Source organism: Cydia amplana, chromosome 13 (genome assembly GCF_948474715.1).
Source record: "Cydia amplana chromosome 13, ilCydAmpl1.1, whole genome shotgun sequence".
NCBI lineage: Eukaryota > Metazoa > Arthropoda > Insecta > Lepidoptera > Tortricidae > Cydia > Cydia amplana.
The window spans coordinates 7794454-7808179 of NC_086081.1; the positions used below are offsets into that span (position 1 = coordinate 7794454).

Here is a 13726-nt window from a genome sequence, read left to right on the forward strand (position 1 = left end):
AGAATCTTAATGCGGTTCACAGAATACATCTACTTACCAAGTTTCAACAGTATAGTTCTTATAGTTTCGGAGAAAAGTGGCTGTGACATACGGACGGACAGACAGACGGACAGACGGACAGACAGACAGACATGACGAATCTATAAGGGTTCCGTTTTTTGCCATTTGGCTACGGAACCCTAAAAAAGCGGCCAAGTGCGAGTCGGACTCGCCCATGAAGGGTTCCGTATTTAGGCGATTTAAGACGTATAAAAAAAAAACTACTTACTAGATCTCGTTCAAACCAATTTTCGGTGGAAGTTTACATGGTAATGTACATCATATATTTTTTTTAGTTTTATCATTCTCTTATTTTAGAAGTTACAGGGGGGGGGGGACACACATTTTACCACTTTGGAAGTGTCTCTCGCGCAAACTATTCAGTTTAGAAAAAAAATGATATTAGAAACCTCAATATCATTTTTGAAGACCTATCCATAGATCCACGTATGGGTTTGATGAAAAAAAAATTTTTTGAGTTTCAGTTTGAGTTTGAGTGTCTGTCCGTCCGTATGTCACAGCCACTTTTCTCCGAAACTATAAGAACTATACTGTTGAAACTTGGTAAGTAGATGTATTCTGTGAACCGCATTAAGATTTTCACACAAAAATAGAAAAAAAACAATAATTTTTTGGGGTTCCCCATACTTCGAACTGAAATTCAAAAATATTTTTCATCATCAAACCCATACGTATGGGGTATCTATGGATAGGTCTTCAAAAATGATATTGAGGTTTCTAATATCATTTTTTTCTAAACTGAATAGTTTGCGCGAGAGACACTTCCAAAGTGGTAAAATGTGTGTCCCCCCCCTGTAACTTCTAAAATAAGAGAATGATAAAACTAAAAAAAATATACGATGTACATTACCATGTAAACTTCCACCGAAAATTGGTTTGAACGAGATCTAGTAAGTAGTTTTATTTTTAATACGTCATAAATCGCCTAAATACGGAACCCTTCATGGGCGAGTCCGACTCGCACTTGGCCGCTTTTTTGTTGATGGTGCGGAACCCTCCGTGCGCGAGTCCGACTCGCACTTGGCCGGTTTTTAGGGTTCCGTAGTTTTTATATATGTCGTGTTACTTTTCTCTTTATTGCATGACTTCTTCATTTCCTTATGTAAATTAATGTTTACATATACTACTCACGTAGGTACTGCAGATTGAATTACTTCGCGAGTCTGGCGAAGAGAGTATTATTTGTTTATGTTTATATTATGAATAATTTACTTATTTTCAAAACATTGATACGATAAAAACAAAAATATTCAAAAGAAGACTTATATGAAACATATCGACCTAAACCGCAATATGCGTAAAATTCATCGATATTATGCATAAACTTCACGAAGGTTAAAAACACCCATATTTTTACACACACTGAATACACTAATTGATTTTACTTTCGTGCTACAATAATACCTACTTGTTGTTCTGATAAAGATCCCCATTTAAATTTATGTTAGTAGATTTACAATGGATCATCAAGGATTTATGCAAAGTACAAGGTCATCAAAGTTCGAGTTTTCATAAAATTTTAGATATTCTAATAACTGTTACGTTATTCATTTATGAATAATAATATCTAGGTTACCACAAAAATAAATTTTATGAAATATATTTATGTAGCAAGGTTTATTGTGGGTACGTCTTCGTAAAAATCCACATTGTAATTTTAATCGAAATCCAAAGCTCTAGAGCTATATATATATATATATATATATATATATGTTATATGTGTATGCAAGGTATTCGTAACCTTAAAATCGAGTTATAATATCATACTACGAGTAAGTAAACTAGCAATGTTATTTTCTAACTCATTTACTAGGCATGAGACCGTACGTCTGCACGTTTAAGCTCTAGTTACACAGACAAAAGACTAAATGGCATGGCGTAGGTACCTACATTTAAATGCAAGTTGATTCACAAATTATCAAATGCAAGGCAACGCAAGGCTGATGCATCAATTAATTGCATAAATTAATTGCATCAATTAATTGCATTAATTAATTGATGCATCAAACGAAAATTTTTGGCATCAATTAGATGGCAATAAATTAAAACATTCTAGAGCATAACATGCAACTTAGCCGATTATTTTTAAAGAATAAAGAAAACCTTCGCGAGCGGGTGCGATGAAAACATTATTCGTAGTTTCAGAATGTATTAAAACTGTGGATGATTTCATAATTTCGTTTTGCACGACTACATTTACAATTGAAAATATTATCTAATGCTTTAACGTTTATCAAGGATTGACTATTTATCTTCCGGAGGCTGAAATTGATGGCACACGTGCATTAAACATAGCAATATACGATATTCGTCATCGTGGCCAGCCTCACGGCACCGTGTAACCGGGCCTTAGCAATCCTTTCACAATTTTCATCGCTTCCTAGGACAGCGACACCCGCCTAACCTGTTCTATGGCCGAACCCTTAAACATAACATAAGCAATAACATTCGTAGGAGCAAGCGACATTTCGGATTTGCAGCGTAATATTTGCGCTGCGTTGTTAATGTCACTGCGAAAAATATAGCGTCGATTGACGCGAACTTTTTATTGAAACAAACTCTACGTAACAAAAAAGTACAATTAAAACGTCTCGTGATGCTTTAGTCTAATCTAATCATATTATTTTTGTGTTCATCAACATTATTATGGCCATCCCGAAATACGAGCACACTCCACCCGATCAGAGAGGCTACCGAAAACCGAATTTCGCAAATTGAGGGGATCTTTCTCTTTTACTCTAATGAAGGCGTAATTAGAGTGACAGAGAAAAATGCCCGTAGTCCCTCTGTACATGCCATTTATATTTCGAAATTTATTGATACCTTAAACCGGCGAGCGTGTACGAGGAATGTTATTAAAGTGAAGGAAGCGAAAGAGGTACCTACCTATGTCAAGATCGTAGCAAGTGGAAATCCCTTAAATTACATGTATGTATTCGAAGTATAGTGACGTGAAGCTGAAGACGCATTCTACGCAGTATCCATACTAATATTATAAATGCGAAACTGTGTCTGTCTGTCTGTCTGTCTGTCTGTCTGTCTGTCTGTTACCTCTTCACACTTAAACCGCTGAACCGATTTAGTTGAAATTTGGTATGAAGATAGTTTGAGTCCCGGGGAAGGACATAGGATACTTTTTATTTCAGAACTCACCCCTTAAGGGGGTGAAAAGAGGGGGTGGAAATTTGTATGGGCAATCAATAACCGCTGAACCGATTTAGTTGAAATTTGGTATGGAGATATTTTGAGTCCCGGGGAAGGACATAGGGTAGTTTTTATCCCAAAAATCTCCCTTTAAGGGGGTGAAAAGGGAGGTGGAAGTTTGTATGGGGAATCGTTAAAAAGCAGATTGGGTAAAAATACCCAAATTACTAACTCCACGCAGACGAAGTCGCGGGCAAAAGCTAGTATGTTTATAAAACCGCTAGTATGTCGTGTGTTTCCATATGGGGTTCATTTTTCAATTGTGTTAGCACCCTTACACTGGTTTACTTGAGGCGAAGCGCCTCGTTCGCGAAAATAATTACGTATCTGATTAACTATCGGGACTGTTGAAGGATTTGATCTAATAGGAAGCTGACATTTCGTGAGAGAGTAGTCGTCATACAACTCACGTATCTTATTGAATTATTGGTAATTTTTTTTGTGTCATTGGCACCGCTTTATTGCGCATTTGTTTTATTGCGCTAGTAGCATAGGGTAGTTACCTATACCTATTCGTATTCATACTCCTATGACTTAAATAAGTAATAAATATAGTGTATAAAATTATGGTTTTCAATGATCACCCAAATATTTATGATATTGGGTCATGTTTCTCTATCTTTTTTTGCAGAATTTCGATAAATTCCTTTACGAAATCGGTCGCAAATTATTATTTTTTTAAATAGATGTCAAAAATTCGGCATCTTACGAGAACTAGTTTAATCTACTGCCACCTACTGCAAACCGGTTCATGTTTTGATAATTTGCACACGTTTTTTTACACTAATCAAACAATCATAGACCAAGTGTCAATGAAATTACGCCAATAAAAATATTAATTCTGCGTTTTTTTTGTGTTTATAAGAATGGGTTTCCTACATTAATATGTAATTTTTTAAAGTATTAATTAACATTAACAACTTGACAACACCAGAATGACAACTTAATTTTAAGTAACGTCTATTGTTTCAGAAAATGAGCGGAACAAAGGTCACGTGACATAACTGGATTTGACAGCTTAACTGGTAAATAACTGTTAAGGTTTGTACGGTAATGTCATTATTGTTTATTGTGTGACTGACAAGTTTGCTTAGGGTTATTTGTTTCCTGTTGAAAAACGGAAACATGTAGACTTGTATTTCAAGAGATTCATTGCGTACTTAAAAAAACCGGCAAAGTGCGAGTTGGACTCGCGCACGGAGGGTTCCGCACCATCAACAAAAAATAGAGCAAAACAAGCAAAAAAAAAACAAGCAAAAAAACGGTCACCCATCCAAGTACTGACCCCGCCCGACGTTGCTTAACTTCGGTCAAAAATCACGTTTGTTGTATGGGAGCCCCACTTAAATCTTTATTTTATTCTGTTTTTAGTATTCGTTGTTATAGCGGCAACAGAAATACATCATCTGTGAAAATTTCAACTGTCTAGCTATCACGGTTCGTGAGATACAGCCTGGTGACAGACGGACGGACCGACGGACGGACGGACAGCGGAGTCTTAGTAATAGGGTCCCGTTTTTACCCTTTGGGTACGGAACCCTAAAATGGCTAAAAGCATCTCGGGTCATGCTGAATGTAGGGTTACGTTGCCGTTATTCACCGATCACCTCAACCGCTACGAGAAACAAAACTCCGGAACGTAGCAGACATGTTAGGCAGATAGAGCCCGTCATTCCAACTTTGTACCGTAAAATGGGGTGAGTAGGGTTCGCGGGGCGTTTTTACCCTTTGGGTACGGAACCCTAAAAATGATTACCTAATAAAATCGAAGTATACAAGAGTAAAATCAATTTTGTTTGTAGATTTTTCTGGTAACATTATTATTAGGTATCTTTCGCTCTTTGGGCCAACACCTTCGGTAGTATCTACAATATCAAGTCTCACCAGTAACACCACATATATTCATTAATATACCTAACTTCAATCTGAAAAGAAGTTAATTTGATTTGGCACCGCCAATAGGTTTATTTTAGAACTTTTTTTCATTATGTATAATTTTATATATATAAAATTTTAACACATATTTAGAGAGACTTTTTCCACAGAGGCCTAATACTTTGAAAAAGATTTAATAAATTTGATAACACGTACAATAATAGGGACAGTGTTAGGATAGGACATCTAGCATCAAACGAAATCACGAAGTATTAAATAGGTAGTCCTCCTCCACAACGCCGCAGCGCACACGCATGTCAATAAATCACCCGCCGACACCTCATATATCTTGCTCGCTATTTCATATCGATACATTTCCCATTGCTCGCATCCGTATCCATCATCGCACTGCCCAACACTGGTAGTCTAGAGCTTGGCCAGCGAGTTGAACGAGCTATTTTTTTTATTCTTTATACGGCAATAATATGTCAATTCATTTCATGGAGTCCATCTTAGCTAACTCTTGACAGAACAAAGTGTGAGAGAGTCAGTATAAATGTCATATTTTCATCACACTGTCTTAGAAAATGCCATGCAAAGTTAGGTAGCTTGATCCGACTTTTAAAGTAATTTTATTGACAAAACGCTTTTTGTAACCACACCGCACAGGTTTTGTGGCAGTGGGAAGACATAGGAGGATTGTGATTGTGACAATTTTCAACTGTATCTCTTAGGCCAAGAGTGATATTCAAATTAATTATAAATTATTATAATTTAGTTATTGATTGATAATTATAATTTTCCTCTCAATGCATCTCGCTTGCACTTATTTATTGTTGCGACCGCGTCAAATTAAATCTGTTGAAAATGCGAATCATGCTAGAAGCATTCAGACTTTTTTTAATATTGATGAACAAGTCTTGGTAATCTCTTTTTACACTAATGTACTAAACCAGTCATAAGTATATCTTGCCCAAAGTCTAAAGGTCTACCCTACACTATAGTAAATTATGAAAGTAAAACGAAGTGTAAATGAATGATGTGGAGTTCAGATAACATACATTGCTGTTTTATGAATTAAAAATTGGCTGTCGGTATAAGGTCTGTTAGCTAATATGGCGAAGAGACTAGTTCTTGGGAAAAACGGTATTTGAGTAAGTTTATAGAAGTTTTGATTGCTAAATCTTGCAACATATTTTTATTATCTAAGGTAATACATAAAGATATTTAGGGGTTTATTATCACAATAGTAGGGTATTCAGCTCGTTGTTTTCAGTTATTCAAGTTGTTTTCTAAATTGTTTTTTTTTATACAGGGAAAGTCAAGGGGGTTTTAGGAAAATGATTTTGAAACTGGTAAATATCCCTCATATTTCTGTATAAATATAAACTTAAAGTAAAAATAAAATAAATTTATTTGGCTAGTATTTTAACTATACTAATTTCTATATTCGATTTATTTCACGCGTTAAACTCAATGACTATAACCACACGACCACACTACAGTGTGTAAGTCCAATACGGGCAATACATTAAACCAGATGTAGAATTTACCCGTCTAATCATTAATTAAGAAGTTATTTTAAGTTACACTTAATTAGTACTGCAAACATTAAGAAACAGAAGATGACATGACAAGACATTACGAGATTAGTATACGAACTTTTTATCGTAACTGCCAACAAGCGTTGACAGTTACTTTAAAAAGCTCATATCCCGTAACTTGTGGTGGTGTATTGGTATTACATTGCGGGCCGAATTATTTTATATGGTTAACCATACAAAATAATTTTCATTGTATTTCTAAGCAAAATCTATCTCAATATACTTCAAAAGGCCTATGCTAACCACCGTTTAAATATTCGCCCGTATTGGATTTACACACTATATAACCAATTATTAAGTGCCTGAGAAAACTCATTAGCAACGTTTTGAGCATTCGCCGGTAAACGTAACAATTTTCCAGGCGTACATTTTGCTATAAATTGATAACAATGAGTTTATGATAAAGCCCCATTTGCTTATAGCACAGCTTATAAACTGTTCAAGAACTTGCATTATAGTTCGTTTTTTTAGCATTAGAAAGACCTTGAAATAAGGTCTTGGTCCGATCCGGCGGAAAACACGAAACATGGTATGCATTATAGCTTTTAGGTTTATAAGAATAAATAGATGTAGAAACACGCCAAGAAGTTATTGTTTCCCTCCCTCTCTCACACTTTTATAGGTATCCCCATTTTAAGTTTTTATAAATTTTCATTAAAACTGTGAAAGCTACAATAAAAATCTCTAGGAGAAGTACATTATCCATAAAATTATCTACAATATTGTCTTTGGAAGTATATTGTTAAGAGTCCCCAGGAAGCTCGGTCGAATTTCACCTTCCCATAGGTACTAAACGGAGTTTCGTTCTCATTTTAAAACTATGCGTTGGATTGTTGAAACTTTGCACATACAATGACATGAGGTATATTTAGTCCTGTAATTAGTTTATAAATATCTCCAGTTTATATAACAAAAACAAACGAAACATAGCAAAAACAAGTTTTGTATAAAAAATTTAATTCGCGGTTTTTCATTTTACTATGGTATCTGAAGCAACGTAAACTAATTACAGGACTAGATATACCTTATCCTATTGTAAGTACAAAGTTTCAGAGCAATCTAGCTAGTCGTTTTAAAATGAGAGCGTAATAACTTCGTTTGTATGGAGAGCCGAGCTTGGGGACCCTTAAACCGCATAGGTACGTATAAACGTCATTAACCCATTGACATAGATATCCAGGGACTGGCTTTACGGGCAATAATAATGAGGCATGATAGGGGCCAGTACAGCGGTGTGAAATCGCTACAACGCGATTGGTAGATGAGTTCGCATCACGCGCGCAATTGGTTGACGAGTTCGCATTACGCGCGCTATTGGTGAGTAGCACCGCTGAACTTGTACCATTTTTAGTACCCAATTAGCCCGTCCGTAGATATTATACGTCAATGCACTAACCGCAACGTACGCAATAGATAACTTAGCCAACAGTGAGTTAGTAACTAAAGTCGGACTGTGTTCATTGAGAAAGACCACGTATAAGAACAAACTACATTATAAGGAATGCGTTGGTGTCTCTCTCTACAGCCCTGAGCACCGGCAGCTTGGGACCTGGCCCGCTTTTGACGGCGACCTAGGTTAGGTTTACTTTTTTAGGGTTCCGTACCCAAAGGGTAAAAACGGGACCCTATTACTAAGACTCCGCTGTCCGTCCGTCCGTCCGTCTGTCACCAGGCTGTATCTCACGAACCGTGATAGCTAGACAGTTGAAATTTTCACAGATGATGTATTTCTGTTGCCGCTATAACAACAAATACTAAAAACAGAATAAAATAAAGATTTAAGTGGGGCTCCCATACAACAAACGTGATTTTTAACCGAAGTTAAGCAACGTCGGGCGGGGTCAGTACTTGGATGGGTGACCGTTTTTTTGCTTTCTTTTTTTTGCTCGTTTTGCTCTATTTTTTGTTGATGGTGCGGAACCCTCCGTGCGCGAGTCCGACTCGCACTTGGCCGGTTTTTTTGTATATTTTACTCGTAGATGTACTTTTATTTATTTTACTTTTATAAAAATATTGTATGTCCGACTGTTCTCCCCTGCAAATCGCATTTCTCAACTAATTCTTGTGGACACAACGGAAAACATACTAACTGTGATTTTGGGTGGGAAACAAATAAACATAACGAACAGTGATTAAAATTTATTCGTCATTATTAAAAAATGGTCCTAATATCGTTAACTTTATCTTACTACTGACGTCATTCATTAAACTTAATAATATATAATTAAAACTACCTATTCCAAATCAATTTATAACTGTACGATAGTGGAATGTTATTTTAATTATTTAAATGAGTACGGGATTATTATATTTTAATTTATAAACTTATTATAGTCCGTTGACAGTTATGACGTAAACAGTTGTTATGAGTCTGGTACAAGTGCATTTATGAACTGTAAAGTGCCATTCACATTGATTTAAATCTTAGCTGTTAAATTAGACATTTGATTGTTAATGAGCTAAGTTAACTTATAGTGACAATATTTAATAAGATAGCTGACAATGCTCATTAAGTAAAGACAATCAGCAAATAAAGTAATTGATAAACTAATTTTTATTATTGCTGTAATAGTTCAGCTGGAACCAATCGTTCTACCGTGTGTCACACCTTACTCGCTTAGGAGGGGGGCGCCACTAACGTTTATTCATTGCATCAGGCAGTATAGGCGCATTTGTCCCAACTAACTGAACTAACCTTATATTACGCTAGTACATATTACGAGAACATCAACTACGGAAAGCTTAATTATTATTTATAATTAAATATCATATTTTCACAACTCATAGTAATACTAAATAAGGCAAGAGTCGTTTTTGGTAGTGATAATATACCTAATCATAGCCATGCCAGCTTGTATTTTGTGCCCATTTTTTGTCTATATGGGTCATACATAGATTTTGAAACAAAAGTTTTAAGTCTTGTAGACAACAGTTTAATCAGACAATTCAGACACACCAGACAGTCCACAGGAGAGACATTAACCTACCTCATTACTGTACCGTACTTTGGGATAACTTCAAAAGCATGGGTAATTTTGAGAATGGCAAATATCAACTAAACTAGAAGCAATTTCTACAGCTGTAGCGACACAGTAGACATAGTCATTTTCAAAATTGCCTCGCTTTCGAAGTAGCCCCTATGTACCATATACACCCATACAAAATAAGAGATATGAACCATTGCGGTTGTATTATTGATTGCACCGTTAAGGCCTATACACACCGGCTGCGTGTGCGTGACGTTCACGTGCGCGTGCGGCGTTGTAGTATACAGATCCTTATGAGAGACGGCACACCGCTTGCGTGACGTGTGCGTGTGTGACTCCAACATCCAACCGTGCACGTCACGCACACGCAGCCGGTGTGCACAGGCCTTTAATTGAAGGTTCTCATTTTCCAATCAACATTTGGAAAATGCCGGAAGGCTTTTTAAATTAAAAAAATATGTTCTATGATGATATGTTATTATTCTCATCGGGTTTGGACAATATCTATTCTACGTAAAAAGGACTACTCTAACGTATAATACTTTAACGGTAAATAAATTACTAAATTATTATTAAACTTCATTGGTAAATATTCAAAAACTTCACATAAGCATAATTTAATTAACAATGTAATAATTTCTGACTATAAATTAATTAGAAAAGGGTTATTTTCACTGTGAGTTGTAAATATGATCCACACAAAAATACGAAAAATATGAAAATTTAACAAACATAATATGATTATTGATTAGTAATAAAATTATAATGTTATTAATAAATTGACATAAGAAATTAACATTCTAAATTTAGATAAAAAATTGGTTCAATAATCTCCATTTGTCTAAATCTATATATGCTTATCATTAAAAATATACAATTTAATATCATAAATAATGACTGTTATATACCTAAGCGAGTTGTATTATTTTTGCAGGCGAAAATTTATCAAAAATTTCCAATTATATTTACCAAAATTAATTTATATTCTTCACAATATCCTTTGATTTTTTTGGACCCGCCACTTTATACATATGCCAATTTACTAAATAAAAACAAAATATAATTAGACAAATAATTCTATAAACTTAAGTTAAACGTAGATTAATTGACTATTCATAGCTGCCGAAATATTGTTCTGCCGAGGTTTGAGCTGCACAACTTTATGTAAATTACCAATCGTTATGTGTAAACAGTTAATCTTAATACTTGGAGCCTTTAAATTTTAGCCTAAAATAAACTATAATACAGTATAAATATAAACCAGATTGAAGTTACTTAACACGAACGAATTGGTCTGAGTACTATGAGTGCTATGAAATAGTAAGTAAGTAAGTAAGTTATATTTATTAGCACAAGAAATTAACAAATTAGCATAAAAATTAACAAAATATAAAAACAAAAATTCATTAGGACGAGCAGAAAAAAAATACATTGTGCTAAAAGGACCCCACTCAGCTTAGTGTCACGAAGGAGGTAGGTATACGGCAACTCGCTTGAGATCCTACCAGGTTTATATTATAATAAGTAACAAAAGATTAAACAAACTTAAATGCTTTTCAAATTCAATTCTGTATGTTGTAAAAGTTAAAATTTGATTCAATTTCAAGTCAGATAGCAGAGGTATTTTCGGTCTGCAGTATCCGACCTCAGCAGAACAGCTTGGCCGAGAAGTTGAGTGAGTCCCCAGGGTCCCAGGTCCCGAAGGTCGTCCGAAGGTCGCTCAGGAGTCAACCGTGCCCTCAATCAGCGTTAATTATCTGGAACAAGCAATTTTACTCTTTAATTTCACGGAACAAAGTCTACTTTTACGAGTCCTGAGCGACCTTTTTAAACCGAAAACAAAAACGGAGTCTTCTCTCTTCTTTGTCTTCGGTTCAAACCAGGGATGTTGCGAATATCCGCATCCGCAACCGCGGAACTTCCGCATTATTTTCAACATCCGCATCTGCATCCGCATCCGCATAAAATCGATGCGGAGTTTAATGCGGATGCGGATGTGGAACAGGTCGGTACAGGAACGTCTTAGCATCGGCGTAAGTGCTAGACTGCTAGGTATTTTAGGCATTAACCAAAAAACCTATTAGAAATGAGCAGTCAAGCGTGAGTGGGACTTAATGTACGGAACCCTTGGAACGCGAGTCCGACTCGCACTTGGCCGGTTTTTTGAAAAAAAAATTACTAAAATGTAATATTTGACTTTTTTTATGTACCCATCTTGACATCCGCATCCGCATCCGCGGATGTGAGCCTTTAAAAATCCGCATCCGCATCCGCGGATGTCAAAAAATCGGCACCTATCCGCAACATCCCTGGTTCAAACTGAGGACGTCGCAACTAGGGGTCACTGCAAAGGAGTGTTCATTGGAAAATATATACATAATAAAGGCCCATACATACTTAGATATATCTTTCCTGTTATTGTTAATTGCATAAATAAGAGTATTACATAGTTAAGATCCCAATACATAGGTCAAAAGTATATCGGGAGTGCGATGGGTTCATATTATACCTACACATGGGTATGGTGCGCATAACTTTAACTATTCGTTTTTTTTTTAAATCTATGAATGGTCCTAGAATACGTTACGTATGTACTCGTTTTTAAATTAAGTGACGTTTGAAAACAAAAGGTACCACATTGTCAAGAACATAAGTTCCTAATTTATATTCTGAATTATATTCTGTATGGCAGTCTCGCGTTATTAGGCACCTAAAAGAAATACCTACCCGTTTACTTGTGAACGGCACAGATGTAATAACAAAAAGTTAACTATTACGCTATAAGTACGTCAGTAATAGTAACCATGTCATGCTAATCGTGTCGCTCGAATTAAAACATAAACATGACAAAAACGTGACTTTGATTACATATAAAAAAGATTTTACTACTATAACTTTGAAAACTGATTACATAATAACATCGGCAAATGTTAAAGCTTCGTGGTTTCGTATGAAACCACAAAAAACAGGGTTGTCAATCACAATTACAAAATATCATCAAGTTTTTCAATATAATATACTCAGAGACGGCACGACTCTTATTAGATCCCTAAACATTTTAATTATAAGGAGATTAGAGATATAGAAATAATATCTAAACTTTACTTTAATTAGTATATATTTTAAATCGAAATGTGCACCCAGGAAGCAGTGACAACCCTAATAGTGGCCGCTATAAAATAATGATCCGAGACGCACATTGAACGCTCGCATGCACAGCGTGCAACGCACACAGCACACACGCTAAATTTTAACTACCTAAGTAGGAACCGGCAGCGCGCTTGTGTTTCGTACAAGCGATTTGACACTTATACGGGCAGTGTAGGGTTGTCGCTTATGCAATCCTGGTAATATTATTATTCAATCAGTATAAATATATACGTTAATGTGGAAATGGGAGCCAAGATCATTGTTAATAATTATTGCGTTGTCGACATCACCAGATAAATAATTAAGATCTACTTTTTAATTTGAGATAAGTAAATTAATAACTAAGTTTTGATTTGGATGTTGCATTTTTTAAATGTAAGTGCAATAAAAAGCTTCTACAGGGACGAATTCGTGAAAAAGAGCATTTGAGGTATAAATATTTATCAATCCAGATAATGGCTGTTTTTAAAACTGCAATCCCAGTTTTTAGCCATCAATTAAAAAAAAATGTACTTGCGTGACTAAAGTCGTTTAGATGTCGCATGCATCACTTGACGAAGGAATGTCGATATAATTTCTATAAATGACAAAGAAAATTACCATTACGTCATCTACTTTGCTAATTTAAACAATGGGTATTGTTTATCCGCTATTGTGATTAAATTCTATAGACATTTTCCTGATTAATCTTTTCATCTGACGCACTAAAAATACGATTAACTTAATCAAAATACATATTATTAGTTAAATTCACACTTTTTAGCAACCGTTAATTTATAAAACTAATCATGTACGCCTACGTAGCAAATTCTAAACGCAAACTTCTATGTTTATTTGATTGACATT

At 35.3% G+C, this 13726-nt stretch overlaps 1 protein-coding gene and 1 long non-coding RNA gene across 2 annotated transcripts in view; one reads left to right on the plus strand and one right to left on the minus strand.

Moving 5' to 3' along the window:
- The window catches only part of LOC134653453 (uncharacterized), a 180580-nt gene extending 180080 nt beyond the window's left edge, over nucleotides 1-500 (plus strand). Inside the window, exon 3 of the long non-coding RNA XR_010097255.1 lies at nucleotides 245-500. This is a non-coding gene — a long non-coding RNA (uncharacterized LOC134653453). The remainder of the gene's footprint in view (nucleotides 1-244) is intronic.
- Nucleotides 1-13726, minus strand: part of LOC134653414 (inositol-trisphosphate 3-kinase A) — a 179770-nt gene that overhangs the window by 115022 nt on the left and 51022 nt on the right. The window lies entirely within an intron of this gene.